The sequence below is a fragment of the Saimiri boliviensis genome, chromosome 3 (genome assembly GCF_048565385.1).
Source record: "Saimiri boliviensis isolate mSaiBol1 chromosome 3, mSaiBol1.pri, whole genome shotgun sequence".
In the NCBI taxonomy this organism is placed as follows: Eukaryota; Metazoa; Chordata; class Mammalia; order Primates; family Cebidae; genus Saimiri; species Saimiri boliviensis.
In genome coordinates, this window is record NC_133451.1 from 65,000,196 (window position 1) to 65,015,323 (window position 15,128).

Here is a 15,128-nt window from a genome sequence, read left to right on the forward strand (position 1 = left end):
TAAGAAGGCAGATATGCCCTGGTGGTTAAATGCGGGTGAACGGATGTGGTTGTATGAATTCCTCCTTTTTACTTGAGTCTTCACTTAACTTTTCTTCTGGAAATTCTCTGGCACGTGATATGTGTCAAAAGATATAATTGAGATCTGAATCAGGGTCAGAATGATGTTCTGAGCTCTGTACTTAGCCCCAAAATTCCTGTTATCCACTATGTCCATCTAGACTTCCTTGTCTCCTGCTTTTGATTTCACTACTGTGTTGTTTTGGCATCTCAAGTACTACCTCCTTGGGAACGTTGGGAGTTGACATCCTTGGCAGCATATTGAGAATGCCATGCTTGACTCTGATGATGGTGTCTGTAATGTGGTACGCCTTCCAGGTGTTGTTTTGCAGATGGAGGGCATTGGCAGAGGGCTGGAGCCAAAATAATCAATATATGTGAAGCACTGCTTAAGGACCCAGCACATTCTTGGGACGTTAATTTATTAGGGAGAATGCAGTCTTACAATATGAAGATGGAGCAATTGGGTGATTATTGTTTCTGTGAACCCATTTCTTCTCAAAGCCTCATGAATACCATGCAAACTTGTACTTTGTGCAAGTTTGGATTAAGTAAGGAAAATGATATCATGGAAAGTGAAATTTGGAAAAAAATGTCAAAATGTTTAGTTTTATCATTAGTTACTTAGTTTTAGGTCATCACTGAGGCTGCTAAAAACCAAATGACTGATTTGAATTTTACTTTTCTCTCTGATAAAGATTATTGAAATATTGAAATAATATTAATAATATACTTAATATAATGACAATTAATATAATTGGGATAATTAATAAAAGAAGCAGCAGACCAAAAAGGCTATGGGCCAGTACTTTTTTTAAACATGGAATTTCATGGACCAAACTTACTTTACTGCTGTGCCATCATTGAGACTACCCCTTTGAGAATGGCTTCGCAGCATTTTAAAAAGAAAAATACATATTTATATCACTGAGAGAGATCCTGGTTTTAATTTTTTAACCCACTGCTGTGACAGAGTTTGGAAAGGAACTATACAGAATAAGTTATAGAATATGAGGAGTGCCACCTTTATATTCTAAAGAATTCTGAGTATCTTATAGGCATGACCTGAGTTCGTGTAACGTTTGTGTAATGTAAACACCAGGTAAATTATTTTTCTACATTTTTAAGATAAAAAGCAACAGTACAGATATTTCTTAAAAAATCTGAGTAAACTCTAGTTTTTTATCACTGCTTGCTAGCTGAAATTGAACTGACTGTACTCCTAACTAAATGTACTTTGATAATATTATGAAACTCGGGCTCTTAGTGCTGTTGACTCTTTACAGCTGAATAATAATGTCATGCCATATTAAGGATAATTTGTGATAATTGACAGCTTTTCTTGAGTGGGAGCTTATTAATACATGGATACCTAAATATGTTTAAAATTATCTATGTTAATGAATACTATTTGACTGTTCCAGTGTTTTGGCTAATTTGAAATAGAAAAAATATCTGTCTAATTTACTTGTCTGTGGCTTGCTAACATGTAAATTGATGGTGATTTTCTGGATTGGTTGGGGTAAAGGTATGTTAAGGCATGAAGAAAATCTAGGTGACTTGTACACATCTCTCCAAAACTAGGATTTCATTAAAAAAGGTTGTTTAATGCAATTAATTTAATGATACACTTAACACGTGGAAATTAGCTGTACTTTAACCAGTTACAATAATAGGAGGGTATATCAGGACTCTTGGTTTCAAATGACAAAAAAATCCGCTCAGATTGCCTTAAAACATTTTTTGCTTTTAATTTAATTGTAATTGTTAAATATGATTGAAAAATAACTGACTTCAGGCATGGGTGGATCTAGGCATTAGAAACCTACCCCTGCCTTGCTTCTGAGTTTATTATTAGGTAGACTTTTCCCTTAGGGTTGTAAGATGGCCATCTGTACATCATAGGTTTTGTTGCCATTTTTGCCTCTCAGCATAATGATTTATTTCCTAGTAGTTCTAGCAAAAGGCTGAAATTTATTTACTCTGTTTTGCCTTTATTAGGTAAACTGTCCATTCAAAAGTGAATTGCTGTGGCAAGAAGTTGTGATAATCTCATTGCTCAGACCTAGGTCATAGGGTGTGGATTGAACGAAATGGTTATACAAGTATAAAGATGGTTCTCTAGAAGAAAATGGGATGCCATCATTAGAAAAAGAGCTTAAAGGTGGTTACTAACAGATGGTGGCCACTGCAGTGTCTGTTTGTGTGTGTGTGTGTGTGTGTGTGTGTGTGTGTGTGTGTGTGTTTGTGTGTGTGTGGTTTAAACATTTATATGTTTATAAAACTTTATTCATTTATTCTCATGTGTTTTATTTTTAAAGGTGGACATGAAGTTTGAGGATTTTATATATATATCTAAGTGTGTTTTTAGAGTGCTGCAGTGGTCTGGTAATTATTATTAATAAGAATTCAGTACCTTGTAGCTACTTAACCTCCCTTCATGCCCCATGCCCCTTCTTCCCTTACTTGTGATATCCTGGAATTGCCCTCCCAAGAAAGCATTAGCACATAAGCTTTGCCTAAATTTCTACTTTCTGGGGAATATGAATGGAAAATGGTATCTATCAGATTCACTTAGGGGGCTGTTTCAAATGATAAATATACCACCGTGATAGTTCTTTGACACATGGTATGCTTCAAGTTTATAAGGATGAGAAAAGGTCTAACACCACCACATTAAACTTAGAAATAGTTGACCTACATTTGATCCTGACTCTGCTACTTACTGTATGACACTGAGTAATTTGCTGAACCTCTCTGAGCCTCATTCCTCAATCTGGTCAACAAAGGCTCAGCATGATAATAAGGGTTCTCAGGGAAGACTGCTTGGGGTGCCTGTGAATCATTAGGCAGTTTACAGGCATCTCCAAGCCTCAGTTTCCTTATGTGTAAAATGGAGATAGTAATATAATCTACCTCACAGGTTTGTTGTGAGGATTAGATGAGATCATCATTCAGGTAAGGCATTTGTAAAGTGCCTTATCTATAATCACCTCTAAAAAGGAGTAAAAAGCTGCCCCTTTGAAAGGTTGTGAAGATTAGCTGCCTTCTCCAGGCAGCCGTTGGAACCATTTGGGTTAGGTCTGGGCTCCTGAGCTATTGTAAAACATGACATAACTATAAAATGATGGATTTTTCTAGGGGAAATAAACTACGGTGATATACTTAATACATAAATTGTGGAAGTTTTAACAACTGTGATATCTACCTACAAACATTTGTCCAGAATGAAGGATAAAAATGAATACTTAAAATGATAACTATGTAAACCAGTTGATAATAGCACATTACTAACTTAAAAATAGTTGTTTCTTTTTATACTTTGGGTTAAAAGCTGGGATTGAACCAAATTGTAGACTCCGTTAAGAAGAAAATGCAAAGTCCAGAAGTCCTCATTTAACTTGTTTAGAGGAATTTATATGTAGACTTGTCATGCTCAGCAGGAATTCTTCATTGTGATCACAATTTCTATTAAAACAATTTTTCTGGTAGCCTGCAGGGTGGCCACAGCGGGATGCTTGCTAGACCAAAACCAAAAGGGTGCATTCACAAAGTGCCTTTTGGTCAATAATGAACCAGATGTTCATTTTACTTTCTGATTATTTCATAAATAATCAGATTATTTCAAATCACCATTGTGATTTCTGTGTCTTCTGAAATCCAGTATGTTTACTGCCTGTGTTGTTCATATAGCAGTATGATTGTGTTTTTCTTTTAATTCTTTTTAAATATGAGATTAACTATTAGAATGTGGTAACTAAGAAGTGAGCTTGGAAATAACACAAATGGATTTGAAGTCATATCACTTAGTAGTTGTGTGATCTTGAGGAAGTCCCTTACTCTCTTAGGATGCATTTTTCCCTATATATAAGATTAATGTAGGAGAATAATAAAAGTAGCTATTTCATAGGCTTGTGTAAAATTAATGATATAACAAATGGAAAACATTTAACATACTGCCTGGGGTAGTGTAACCATTAAAAAATATTAGTTATTGCTTATTCTAGTTTTATCCATAGCATTTCCCCTTCTATGTATTATCTTTTCTTCTTTTAAAAAAAATTTTGTGGGTACATAATTGGTATATATATTTATGGGTTACATGAGATATTTTGATATAGGCATACAGTGCATAATAATCGCATCAAGGTAAATGGGGTATCCATCACTTCAAGCATTTATTATTTCTTTGCGTTGTAAATTCCGATTATACTCTTTTAGTTATATTAAAATATACAATAAATTATTATTGTAGTCACCCTGTTGTGCTATCAAATACGAGATCTTATTTATTCTAACTATACTTTTGTACCCGTTAAGCATTCCTCACCCCACCTGCTCCCACCAACTACCCTTTTCAGCCTCTGATAACCAACCTTGTACTCTGTATCTCCATGCGTTCAATTGTTTTAATTTTTTTTTTTTTTTTTTGAGACGGAGTTTCGCTCTTGTTACCCAGGCTGGAGTGCAATGGGGCGATATCGGCTCACCGCAACCTCCGCCTCCTGGGTTCAGGCAATTCTCCTGCTTCAGCCTCCTGAGTAGCTGGGATTACAGGCACGTGCCACCATGCCCAGCTAATTTTTTGTATTTTTAGTAGAGACGGGGTTTCACCATGTTGACCAGGATGGTCTCGATCTCTCGACCTCGTGATCCACCCGCCTCGGCCTCCCAAAGTGCTGGGATTACAGGCTTGAGCCACCGCGCCCGGCCCACAATTGTTTTAATTTTTATTTCCCACAAATAAGTGAGGACATGCAAAATTTGTCTTTTTGTCCCTGGGTTATTTCACTTAAAATGTCCTCCAGTTTTATCCATCTTATTGCAAATGACTGGATCTCATTCTTCTTGTTTACGGCTGAATAGTCCTCCATTGTATATACATACCACCTTTTAAAAATCCATTCATATGGCTGAAAAGTACTCCGTTGTGTATACATACCACCTTTTAAAAATCCATTCATTTGTTGATGCACACTTAGGTTGTTTCAGAATCTTGGCTAATATGAAAAATGCTTCAGTAAACATGGGAGTACAGATATCTCTTCAATATACTGATTTCTTTTCTTTTGAGCATATACCTAGCAGTGGGGTTGCTGGATCTTATGGTAGTCTTGTTTTTAGTTTTTTGAGAAACCTCCATGCTGTTCTCCACTGTGGCTATACACTCCCCTCATTGACAGTGTATGAGGGTTCCCTTTTCCCCACATCTTTGCCAGCATTCATTATTGTCTGTTTTTGGATAAAAGCCATTTTCACTGAATGATATGATATCTCATTGTAGTTTTGATTTGCATTTCTCTGATGATCAGTGATGGTGAGCACCTTTTCATGCACCCATTTCTTATTTCTATGTCTTATTTTAAGAAATATCTATGCAAATCTTTTGCCCATTTTAAACTGGATTATTAGATTTTTCCTATTGAGTTTTTTTTTTTAACTCCCTATATATTCTAGTTATTAATTCCTTGTCAGATGGATAGTTTACTGATATTTCCTCCCATTCTTCAGGTTGTCTCTTCATTATGTTGATTGTTTTCTTTGCTGTGCAGAAGCTTTTTAACTTGATATGATCCCATTTCTCCATTTTTGCTTTGGTTGCTTGTGCTTCGGTATTACTCAAGGAAACTTTGCCCAGTCGAAAGCCCTGGAGTTTCCCCTGTGTTTTCTTGTAGCAGTTTCATAGTTTGAAGTCTTAAATTTAAGTCTTTAATCCATTTTGATTTGCTTTTTGTATATGGTGAGAGATAAGGGTCTAGTTTTATTTTTCTGCATATTATTACCAGTTCTCCCCACAGCATTTATTGAAGAAACTGTTCATTCCTCCTTGTATATGTTCTTGGCACCTGTATGAAAAATGAGCTCACTGTAGATGTATGAGTTTGTTTCTTCTGAGTTCTTTATTTATTCTGTTCCATTGGTCTGTGTGTCATTTTTATGGCAGTACTGTGTTGTTTTGGTTATCATAGGTCTATAGTATAATTTGAAGTCACATAATGTGATTCCTCCAGTTTCGTTCTTTGAGCTAAGGATGATTTTGGGTATTCTGGGTCTTTTGTAGTTTCACATAAATTTTAGGATTTTTTTTTTTTTTATTTCTGTGAAGAATGTCATTGGTGTTTTGATAGGGATTGCATTAAATCTGTAGATTGGTTTGGGTAGTACAGACATTTTAACAATATTGATTCTTCTAATTTATGAACATGGAATATCTTTCCATTCTGTTATGTCTTCAGTTTCATGCATCAGTGTTTTATAGTTTTCATTGTAGAGATCTTTCACTTTCTTGGCTAAGTCTGTTCTTAAGTATCTTATTTTATTTATAACAATTATACATGGGGCTACTTTCTTGATTTCTTTTTCAGATTGTTCACTGCTGGGATATAGAAATGCTACTGATTTTTGTACAGTTGATATAGTATCATGCAACTTTACTGAATTTATTAGCTCTAACAGTTTTTTGGTTGAATCTTTAGGTTTTTCCAAATATAAGATTATATTATTTGCACACTAGGTTAATTTGAGTTCATCCTTTCCAATTCAAATGCCCTTTTTTGTCTCTCTTGTTTGATTGCTCTTGCTAAGACTTCTAGTACTATGTTGAATAACTGATGAAAGTGGGCATCCTTGTCTTGTTTTAGATCTTAGAGGAAAGGCTTTAATTTTTTTTTTTTTTTTTTTTTTTTTTTGCTGTTCAGCATGATACTAACTGTAGGTCTGCTCTACTATTAATATTATATTGAGGTATGTTCCTTCTGTAACCAGTTTTTAGAGGGTTTTTTTAGGAAAGAATGTTGATTTTTACCAAATGCTTTTTCAGCATCAACTGAAATGATTATGGTTTTTGTCCTGCATTCTGTTGATATGATGTATCATGTTAATTGATTTGCATATATTGAATTATTCTTGCATCCCTGGATAAATTTTACTTGGTCATGATGAATGATCTTTTTAACGTGTGTTGAATGTGGTTTGCTAGTATTTTGTTGAGAATTTTTGCATTGATGTTCATCAGGGATATTGGCCTGTAGTTTTCTTTTTTTGTTTTATCTTTGTCTGGTTTTGGTATCAGGGTAATATTAGCCTCATAGAATGAGTTTGGAAGTAGTCTCTCTATTTTTAGAAATGGTTTGGATAGGATTGGCATTAGTTCTTTAAATTCAGCAGTGAAACCACTAGTCCCGGACTTTTCTTTCCTAGGTGACCTATTATTATTGTTTTAATTTCATTACTTGTTATTGGTCTATTCAGGTTTACATTCTTTTCTTGGTTCAGTCTTGGTAAGTTGCATGTGTCTAAAATTTGTCCATTTCTTCTAAGTTTCTCAATTTATTGGCATATAGTTGCTCACAGTAGTCTGTAATGAACCTTTGAATTTCTTCTTTTTTGTTGTTGTTTTTTGTTTTTTGATATGGAGTCTCACTCTGTTACTCAGGCTGGAGTGCAGTGCCTCCACCTCCTGGGTTCAAGTGATTCTCCAATCTCAGCCTCCTGAGTAGATGGGATTACAGGTGCTCATCACCACTCCCAGCTAATTATTGTATTTTTAGTAGAGATGGGGCTTCACTATGTTGGTCAGGCTGGTCTTGTACTCCTGACCTTGTGATCTGCCTGCTTCCGCCTCCCAAAGTGCTAGGATTATAGGCGTAAGCCACCATGCCCCGCCTGATCCTTTGAATTTCTGTGGTATCAGTTGTAATGTCTTTCCCATTAATCTCTGATTTCATTAATGTGGGTTTTCTCTCTTTTTCTCTTAGGCTAAAGGTTTGTCATTTTGTTTATCTTTTCAAACAACCAGCTTTTTGTTTCATTGATATTTTGTATTGCTTTCTTTGTTTTAATTTCATTTATTTGTGCTTTGATCTTTATTATTTTTCTTCCTCTACTAATTTTGTTTTGTTTTGTTTTTCTATAACAGTTCTTTAAGATACGTTGTTAGGTTTTTTTAATTTGAATTTTTTCTATTTTTTGAAGATAGAGTGTAGCTCTGTTGCCCAGGCTGGAGTGCAGTGGCATGATCTCTGCTCACTGCAATGTCTGCCTTCTGGGTTCAAGTGATTCTCCTGCCTCAGCCTCCTGAGTAGCTGGGACTATAGGTGTGTACCATTATATCCAGATAATTTTTGTATTTTTAGTAGAGAAGGAGATTTACCATTTTGGTCAGGCTGGTCTCAAATTCCTGATCTCGTGATCTGCCTGCCTTGGCCTCCAAAAGTGCAGGGATTAGAGGTGTGAGCCACCATGCCCAGCCAAAATTTTTCTACTTTTAAAATTATCCCTTTGAATAAACTTTCTACTCCAACCAATCTTTCTCTCCCTCGTCTTTATGCCGGTAACCCTTAGATTTGCCCTTTTGAGGCTGTTTTCTAGATTTCATAGGTGTGTTTCATTCTTTTTTCGTGTCCTCTAATTGTGTATTTTCAAATAGCCTGTCTGCAGGCACACTAATTCTGCTTGATTAAATCTGCTGTTGAGAGACTCTGTTGCATCCTTCGATATGTCAATTGAGTTTTTCAGCTCCAAAATTTCCACTTGATTAAAAAAAAAATGCAATCGCTTTGTTAAAGTTATCTGATAAGATTCTGAATTCCTTCACTGTGTTATCTTGAATTTCATTGAGCTTCTGCAAAATAGCTATTTGGAATGCTCTGTCTGAAAGGTCATATATCTCTGTCACTTAGGATTGGTCATTGGTACCTGATTTAGTTTGTTTGGTGAGGTCATGTTTTCCTGGATAGTCTTGATGCTTGTAGATATTTGTCAATGTCTGAACATTGAAGAGCTAGGTATTTATTATAGTGTTTACAGTCGGGGCTTGTTTGTGGCTGTCTTGGGAAGGCTTTCCAAGCATTCAAAGGGAATTGATTGTTGTGATCTATGACTTTGGTCACTGCAGCTGTACGTGCGTTGGGCAGCACCATAAGCCCAGTAATGCTGTCACTTACAGACTTGTAGTTGTACCACCTTTGTGGTTGTGATAACATCGGAGAGAATTCCCTGGATTACCATGCAGAGACTCTTGTTCTCTTCTCTTACTTTTCTCCAAAGAGAAGGCGTCTCTCTCTCCATTTGAACTACCTGGAGCTGGGGGAGATGAGGCACAAGTACTCCTGTGGTTATTACTACTGGGATTGCACTGGGTCAGACCTGAAGTCAGCATAGCATTGGGTCTCACCCAGGCCCACAGTGCCCACTGCCTGGCCACCACCAATGTTCACACAAGGTCCAGGAGCTCTTCAGTCAGCATATGGTGAATCCAGCCAGGTTTGTGTCCTTTCTTTCAGGGCAGTGAACTGAGGGCAGGTACAGAAATGCCATGCAGGAACCAGGGCTTGGAATTGGGAACTTTAGGAATCTGTTTGGTGCTCTATTCTACTGCTGCTGAGCAGGCACCCAAGCTGCAAAGCAAAGTCCTTTCTACTCTTCCTTCCCCTTTCCTGATGCAGAAGGAGTCTCTCTGCATGGCTGCCACTGCCCCATAACTGGCTACTGCTGCTGTTCAGTCAAGGCCCAAGTTGGCTATTCAGTCAGATTATGGTGAATGCCGCCAGGCCTGAGTTTCAACCTTCAGGGAAGTAGGCTCTTCTCTGGCCCAGGGCAGGTCTAGAAGTGCTGTCCAATAGCGAAGGTCTAGAACTGAGGACCCTCGGAGACTGATTGGTGCTCTGATCCACTGTGGCTGAGCTGGTGCCCAAACTGAAAGACAAAGTTGGCTTCATTCTTCCCTCTCCTTTCATCCAGCAGGCATTGCTCCCCATAGCCACAACAGCTGGGAATGTACTGGGTCACACCTGAAGCCAGTATAGCTCTGGATCTCACTCAAGATCCGTGGCAAGTACTGCCTGAGTACCCCTGATGATTATTCAAGGCCGAAGGGCTCCTTAGGCAGCAGGTGATGAATCTTGCCAAGACTGGGTCCTTCCTTTCAAAACAGGAGGTTCCCTCTGGCCCAGGATATGTCTAAAAATTTCATATGGGAGCTAGAGCCTGGAACCGGGGCCTTAAGACTCTGCCTAGTATCCTATCCTACTGTGGCTAAGCTGGTATCCAAGTTGCAGGACAAAGTCCTCTTTACTCTTGCCTCTGCTCTCCTCAAGCAGAAGGAAGGAGTTTCTCCCAGAGCTGTACTGCTTAGGGTTGGGGGAGGGATGGTGCAAGCACTTTCTTGGCTGCTCCAGCTGGTGTCTCACTAAGTCATATGCACCCCAAGTCTGCTGGCTCTGAGCTCAGTACAGCATCAGTAGAAACTTCCTGGAGTTGTGAACTAGTTTATGACACATAATTTTGTAATTTTAATCCCAAAAGAATTGATATACTGGTTGCTCAGATGCCTACATGTAATAAATAAGGCAACCTGTGAAAGAGATTTGGCATGATGCCTAGAGGAAGACCTAGAGGTAGCGTGACATCCTTCTTCCATTCCATTTTGCAGAAGTCACCACTGAGTGGTGACTAATCTAATGATAAGTGATTCGTGTTTTGCTAAATCAAGAATGCCGGACCACAGAGTAATGCTCTGTCGAGTAGAGCTGAGCAGGGATATGTACTGTCTATGCAGAAAAGCCTGTTTTTTAGGCATTAGACGAATTTATCTTTTTCTGTTAGAGGTGGGGACAAACCTACATCAAATCTTTAGGAATAGACAAAAGGTTGATTATCTAACTTGAAACTTCTCCCTTCTAAAAGCTAGTTCTATATAGTACGCATGAACACAAAGAAGGGAACAGACACAGGGGCCTACTTGAAGGTGGAGGGAGGGAGGAAGGTGAGGATCGAAAAACTACCTATTGGGTACTGTTCTTACTACCTAGGTGACAGATAATCTGTACCTGTGATAATCAAACTCCTGTGACACACAATTTAACTATATAGCAGACCTACACATGCACCCCTTAATATAAAAGTTAAAAAAAATTAAAGCTAGTTCTGATTTAGAGATCTTTGATGTTGAATGTTGATGGAAAGTGATTCTTATTTGTGATTGCTAGTTTCAGAACCACTATGATGAAATAAGTGACTAAACTTTTGGTAGTATGAACACTACCTTAGAAGTATTGTCCAGACTCCAAATTCTGTCTATCATTTCTTCATTTTCATGCCCTCCTGATCCCCTAAAATAATTAGACTTCCCATTTTATGATTGAAAAGGCATTGCAAATATTTTTACAATGAAGTCCTGGAACTTTAGATTATTATCTACCAGAGATATTAGGAAATTTCAAAGCCATCTTTTCTAATCACAAAAGTAAAACATATTCACTGTACCCTGTATGAGTATGTACTCAATTATCTTATTTTAATGTTCTATATACACTTATATTTAGCAGATTTTTTTCTGGTATTGATTTATATACTAATTACTTATTTATTTAAAGAATGGATTACTTAGTTAATATTTTCCTTACATGCATGTAAACTCTATAAGGTCAGAGATCTTTTTGTCAGAGGCTGAAGTTAAAGCCTATTAAGCTAATTAAGAGCATAGACGGTACTCAACAAATATTTGCTGAATGGAATACTTGAATGAATTGTAAATACTTTGGAATGTACAGAAAAGTGGACACAAGAAAACGGAAGCCCTAGAAATAAACCATGTAACATTGAAAATGTACCTGTGTATTTAAATATCCCTGGATATACAGACGTCCTTGCTTTGTACAGTAGTGCAAGACTATAAAAATGACTTTGCAAACTGAAATTATGCAAAGCAACCCTAATAATCAATGATAAAAATTATTATTGCTCTTTGACCTTAAAAACATTGTCAAATCACTAAAATCTGTCTTGTTGTTAGCTATAAAGGTATAGGGAAATGAAAAAAGGTAAAACCAATACTCAGTAAGCAGTAATTTAAAACATTAGAAACATTGGTATTAAAGTCATTTCATTGTACAGTCTCATCAGGAGTAGTTTGAATAGTGCTTGCCCTCTTCCTACTATATAACTTATGATATGGAGCCTGCATTTTTTTTCAATGCCTAGGCAAACTGTCATGCTCTCTAAATGTGGATCAGCTTACATTTTATCTCTGTGTTTTCCATGTCAAGAAATGTCTCCTAAAATTCTTTGAATGTGAAGTTTTTAGCCAGTATCATTTCTCTAGGACATCATCATCCTTTCATCACAACCACTTTTCTTGTTTATGTTGATTAATTTGCCTTCACTAAGTTCCTCTGACTGCATATACAGAGTCTCTCAATGGTGAATGGCAGCATCATTAACATTCCATGATTAGCTACGTCTTCTCTATTTATGTTTGATACAAATTTTACTTGCAATGGTATTAATTTTTGTTTCTCTGCTGCGCTTTCATTCTTGCTGGCCAATTCCCTCTTTGTCACATGCATTTATGTTTGGGAGACAAGAAGGCAGCACATCTACACACTTTGCTGTCTGTGTGTGAACCGAATAACAAACATGCAGTGATCCATCACTGACGTATTTTAAAGAAGCACTCTATGATTGGTCAATGATCCTTATGCACGTATGTTAGTTATGTAGTATTTATGGACTGAAGAGTTAGCAGCAAAGTTTGTACTTTATGAAATTACTATTAGTATATCATGTTAACTGAAGTTTGAACTGTATTGTTAGGGACTGGTGTTGTTTAACTAAATTGTGGTAACTAAAATGCACATATATTAGACTAGGCACAGTGAAGACTGCCTCAATTCCTAGCTTTACTTTATAGAAATACATATTTATTCTTTCTTTACTAAAATGAGATCATTTCATGCCTTTTTTTTCTTTTTTCTTTTTGAGATGGAGTCTTGCTCTGTCGTCCAGGCTGGAGTGCAGTGGCATGATCTTGGCTCACTGCAACCTCCGCCTACCAGGTTCAAACAATTCTCCTGCCTCAGTCTTCTGAGTAGCTGGGATTATAGGCATGCACCACCATGTTAGGCTTTTTTTTTGTATTTTTAGTAGAGATGAGGTTTCACGGTATTGGGCAAGCTGGTCTCAAACTCCTGACCTTGTGATCTGCCCGCCTCGGCCTCCTAAAGTGCTGGGACCACAGGCGTGAGCCACCACGCCTGGCTGATTTTTATTTTTTTAATTTAATTTTATGTAGCATACATGTCAAAAAAGGCCGGCTATTTTGACTTCACGTTTTATGATTGCATGGTATTGTGTAGTTGTACCTACACATTATTTAACCAATCTTACTTCATGGATGTTTAGGATTTTTCTGTTTTCTCAGTTATAAACAATGCTAGATTGATCACCTCTGTCACTAAACATTTGAGATAACTCTTATTTATTTAGAATGAATGTATTTTCAGTGGAAGAATTGTTGGTTCACAGGATATATACACTATTTAAAAATTTTCATGTTCTTCCAGAAATTTTCATGTCCTTCAAATATCTCCCTTTAGAGAGATGTTTCCATTAAGGCTCCTACCAATAACATAAATCAAGACATACTGGGTGCATGATTCCCAAACCCTTGCGCATGTTGGGATTATCATTATTTTTTTCATTTTTTGACATTTTATCTTATTTATTTATTTTGAGGTGAAGTCTTGCTCTGTCACCCAGGCTGGAGTGCAGTGGCATAATCTCAGCTCACTACAACCTCTGTCTCCCAGGTTCAATCAATTTTCCTGCCTCAGCCTCCTGAGTAGCTGGGATTACAGGTGCTTGCCACCATGCCAGCTAATTTCTTTTTTTTTTTTTTGGTAGAAATGGGAGTTCATCATATTGGCAAGGCTGGTCTTGAACTCCAGACCTCAGGTGATCCGCCTGCCTCAGCGTCCAAAAGTACTGGGATTATAGGCATGAGTCATGGCACCCAGCCTTTTTTTTTTTCCTTTGAAATTTTAATAGGTACAACACATTTTATTTTAATGATTAGTTTTAATTTTTAATTAGGTTGAATATTTTTCATGGGTTTATTTGTACTAAATAAATTTTGATCTATAGAATTTTATTCTATCCTTTATTATAAAGTTTTCAGATGGTAGGGATTTTCTGGTTTTATTGGGTTGTTTGTGTACATATATTTCTACAAATTTATATATGCACATGTATGTGCGTGTTTATGTGTGTATCTGTCTATCCATAATAAATATGCTTGTGTATACTTGAACTGCATTCACATGTATTTACTATTGTTGGTTTTATCCAGGGATTTTGAGGAGTATTTGTGGGCCTTAATTTTGTAACATGGCTATCAATTTCCAGCTGCTTCTCTCTCTCTCTCTCTCTCTCTCTCTCTCTCTCTCTCTCTCTCTCTTCTTCTTCTTCTTCTTCTTCTTCTTTATTTTTGAAAGGGAGTAACCCATGACCTGGGGGAAATTCTAGTTAATTTTTCGTTACATGATTTTCAGGAGATAGGGTCAAAAGGAGCTAGTAGGGCATTCAATTATGTGCTTGAGTATGTTGGAAAATGTTTCTTTTGTTTCCTCCCCCTCAAGTGTACAATATTTTACTTGGGCTTGTTTTTCAAGTGCATTGACGTGTGACTAAACATTTTTGGGTACTACCATTCTGTAAAGAAGGGGGCTCATCTTGTTAAATATTCCTTCATCAGCTTTGCAGTTAGCCAGTTTTTGGCAGGAGATGAGCTTTAGGCATTGGATGACCTGCGAGGACATGAGCTTTAGGCAGTGGACAGAGGGAGGGTGGGTGGGAGGTGGGGACTTGGGGAAACTTAGGATTGGGGTGCTTTGTTGCCCCTCCCACTGCTGTATGAAAAAGTGATTGGCTCAAGCTGGCTTTTGTCTAATAATTTTGGGTGGGTCATAAGTGGGGAGGGAGGGGGAGTGAGTGGTTGGACCTCAGCTCATCTGAGGGCTAAAGGTTCTTTGTGACACATCACACAGACTTGGAGTGCTGTCCTTCTGGAGAGTGGCGGAGAACTAAGATATACAGTTCAGAACCAAAGGAATAGAGAAGGGCTTTGATTTCTTTTTGGCTTTAGATTGGGGATTTGGGAGGCTCAGCAAGAAAGATGTCCACTGAAAATGTGGAAGGGAAGCCCAGTAACCTTGGGGAGAGAGGAAGAACCCGGAGCTCCACTTTCCTCAGGGTTGTCCAGCCAATGTTTAACCACAGTATTTTCACTTC

The 15,128-nt window shown here is 37.4% G+C and overlaps 1 protein-coding gene across 7 annotated transcripts in view; it reads left to right on the plus strand.

Annotated features, from left to right (window-relative positions):
* The window catches only part of SLC4A4 (solute carrier family 4 member 4), a 500,506-nt gene that overhangs the window by 235,422 nt on the left and 249,956 nt on the right, over positions 1 to 15,128 (plus strand). The gene's annotated exons all lie outside the window — the stretch shown is intronic.